General features: G+C 39.5%; 1 pseudogene across 1 annotated transcript; it reads left to right on the top strand.

Annotated features, from left to right (window-relative positions):
- The first annotated feature begins 431 nt into the window (after positions 1–431).
- LOC125533061 (uncharacterized) lies at positions 432–2,428 on the top strand (annotated as a pseudogene). The gene is made up of 3 exons (XR_015615254.1): positions 432–775; positions 914–1,185; positions 1,740–2,428. The product of XR_015615254.1 is annotated as an uncharacterized LOC125533061 (transcript).
- Positions 2,429–3,864: the final 1,436 nt, after the last annotated feature.

Raw genomic sequence — 3,864 nt, 5'->3', positions numbered from 1 at the left:
TGTGTGGCATAGTTACTCAGTGGAGGATATTAATAAATTATTTGCAAATACATACACAACAAAATGTCGTTGACATGTGTACGTACATAAAAATCGACATTGATATATGGGCCACCGATGACCAAACCGGATGAAAATCTTGTGTGCTATACCTATGTGCGGGCGGCGAATACCATGGTTTCAGGCTTACACTGCGATGAGAGGAGCACATATGTCACGCATGCACAACACAGGTGTCTTCTCTCTGGCAAGATTGAGATTTATCAACACTCAACAGGCCTGCGTGTGTTGTCTCTAGCAGTCTTCCTATCTACAATTGCATGTCGCCAAACCGAAAAAATCTTAAATAAATGATAAAATCTTGAGTTCAACTTCACATGTGTCGGTGTCTTCCAATGAGATTCATAAGCAGTTTATTAGTTTTAGTTAAATCTCTATTTTTGTGGCCCGACAATCTACCAATGCATCAAATTAATTAGTGAAAGTAGGTTCCGTACCTGGAAGGACTATAAATACACTATCCTAGTCCTCTCTCCGTCCCCATTCTCTAAGCATTCTTCATAGTTCATACTACCCACAAGTCTGTAGTTTTGACCTATCTAGTCTCATGGATCCATTGGTCAACCAAGGGTGGACCTCATCAGAGGAAGAGGAGGCAAGGTCACTCATTGTTGGGCACAACAGCCACACAATCGTGTATGATGACAAGAACAAGAGGCACAACAACATCGTGGATGCTCTCCATGAATTATTCCCTTCAAAGACAAGGCAGCAGGTAACAGATCTTTATGTCAATCTCGCCGTGGAATCGTATATGATGCATTCGAGGGAGGAGAGACATGTTGTTGGTGGAAACACACATAGTGTTGGCCCCATTAACCTAGTGAACAATAACTTTGGGGTGTCGGGTCAGGAGATTGGTGCTAGCAACATATGTGGCATCAATACCATGGGTGACCATGTGATTGACGGCTATGCAGTATGAGAGGAGGAGGAAGCAGCAACCATGAATGATAATGAATTGATATTTGGTCATGCATTGGAGGATACGAGGATCACGGAGACGAAGGAAGCACCATTGATGGTAGACAAGAACAAGATGCAGATTTTGGAGAACAATATTACTAGTGATCAACTAGTTGTTCCCCCACGCCAAGGGAGGTTTTGGACCATCGACGAACACAAGTAATCAATGTCTACTCTGACTTTTGTCATGTAGTTTAGATTGTTCTTTATATTAAATCACCATATACTAATTAATCATGTTGTGCAGATTTAATATATGTGAGAGTTAGGTTAAGTATTTGATGATATATCTCTACACCTCCCATACAAGTTTTAGACTGACAAACTTACATCCCTTACATTTATTTGTGAGTTGTCAAATATAATGATTTGAAATTAGGTAACATAAATGTAATAAATAAGGCCAGAAAACTCCAATATGGCATTACTTGCCCCTATTCAAAAGATTGATAACATGTAGAACCATACAAAATTGCTAAGATAGTGTTTAGTTGTAGTTTGATATGGTCATCTATATTCCAAAATGTTCATTCATCTAAGGATTTCTGATAAGCATGTGTGTTGTTGAAATGGTTAGAAACATATATTACGTAAGTCGGGATATTTTGTGTCTCTAAATTTATTGGTTGCTTCAATAAAACAACTCAATCGACCATTCATCTTTGCATTCCACAACTTAGTCTAACAAATTCTAATGAACCTTGTTTTTGTAGGTTGTTTCTCCGTGGGCTAGGTGTCTACGGTCGTGGTGACTGGAAAAACATATCCAAGCACTTTGTCACTACTAAAACTCATGTTCAAGTCTCAAGCCATGCACAAAAGTACTTTAGGAGGCTACATAAAAGAGCCTCGTTTGGGACGCAACGTTATAGCATCAACGATGTTGGGCTACATGATGAGGACCCATGGTCGATGAATAATAGTTCTGGTCCCTTGCAAATGCTTGGTTCTACCGGTCTCAACAATGAAACAAGCTTCGGGTTGCAGGCTCCGATAAGCTCATCCATAGTCATGAACAACCAGCCTCAGTTATGGCCACCTTTCATATATAGTCACCAAATAAATCAGCAGCCAGTGTGGAGTGAGCATCATATGTTGGGGTCAACTGGAGTTGTAACGGCTGGCATGGGAAATTCTGCTCCTCCATGTCAACAAGGATCGACTTGTTTTCCTCTTGGCAATGTATGAATAAGATGTAGTAGATCATAGGTTTGGGAAATGTTTGTGAAGCTATAGCATTAAGGTAAGCATATAAACGAATTTCCTTCCAAAAGATGGTAACATAATATGCTGAAGACAGTATGGCTAAAGTTCCTGTTTGGAAAGTCAATAATTTAATGTTTGTAAGAAACAATGTATTTCACCTTATATGTGTCGTTATCTTAATATAGTGTTTGTTTCATGTCCCTGATTTCATAAAAATACAATTATTTTCAATTACCACACTTAAGTTGGTGTATATGTTGTCTCTATATGTTTCCTTGAGTAATATATCATACATGATTGTTGCCTTCATTACAAAATTGTATTCACCCAATGACAAAACACAAGAATCTTTGAAATGATGCTCAATATTTATTGACTATATAAAATAAGATACAATTGCAAAAATACTTGAAAAACCTATCATCTACTCAATAGTCCAAATCCTATAAACTTCCACTACATTATCTAAATCATGCATGTTGGCTTTTCCTTTTTATAGTCAAAGCACCGCCACTATTTAGTGTGTTATTGCTTTAAAATACTTTAGGTACAATATAATTGAGGATCCACTATACATAGTTCCCAAATAGCTATAATGCCTTGCCTGCTCCTCATTGTATATCCCAGTTGTCTCATAGTATTGCCTTTGTTTGTCTGATAGCGGAGAATGGAGACATCATGGGCAATGACCAGCACTCACTGGTATTCATTTTGTCATGCTCATAGGACCTAGGGTTGGAATGACGTATGCATAGGAGAATATATATGAGATGGCGGAGATGGCAAAAGAAACAATAGGTGAACATATACTGGCATGGAAGTCTTTTGAAGGAAACACGGGGTAGTGTTTTATTATTCTTTCGGTGACATGAGTTGATTCAATCCTACTGAAGTTCATTTGGGCCATTGTAACTTGGTTGATAGCTCATATTTCATATTTTTCTCTGGTTAACATGAGCATTTCTTGGGAGTGTCGTTCATATGATAATAGATGATAAAATGGAAGGACATACTAGAAATAACTATAGTTGATAATAATGAGTTGGGGCAAAGATGAAGATGTGGGAGGTTCAGACTAGTCCAAGATAATGAGGTGGAAGTGCCAATGAACCTGTTCTATTATCGATGAGTAATGCCAAAAAGCGGTTGCTTTTCACCATAGAAGGATACATGCCCGATCATTGACGGAGCGAAATCTCGTCAGTTCCCTCGGTAGGGGTCCAAGCGCAGCTGAAAGTCATGGATCGGAGGTCACACGAGGGTTTTTCCAAGTTCGGGCCTTCAGAGAGTAATACCCTACATCCTGCTGGTTTTGATGATTCATAGTGGAGGGATACCTCGTGCGAGGGGTTACAATGTTGTATGAAATTGCTACCAAGAGTTTTTCTATATGTGGATAGATGATTGATGGGTACCCTAGACCTTCCTTTATATAGGCAGGAGAGGTCTATGGTTTTACAAGGTAGATGCGATCGAGGGTGTTGCCGCCCTCCTTTCTTGGACATCACAAAGGTCACCCTCTCCCTCTAGGGTTTGCTCCGCACGCTGGGTCTTGGATGAGGTCGTGCTCCTGGGCATTGGCCACCCCCTGTATTGGACACCATCTATCATTCGTTATGTCCTTGTCATTTT

The sequence above is a fragment of the Triticum urartu genome, chromosome 1A (assembly GCF_056163025.1).
Source record: "Triticum urartu cultivar PI428250 chromosome 1A, HENAU_Tu73, whole genome shotgun sequence".
Taxonomy (NCBI): Eukaryota; Viridiplantae; Streptophyta; class Magnoliopsida; order Poales; family Poaceae; genus Triticum; species Triticum urartu.
The sequence above is the reverse complement of the archived record's forward strand: the minus strand, read 5'-3'. Positions and strand labels throughout refer to the sequence as shown.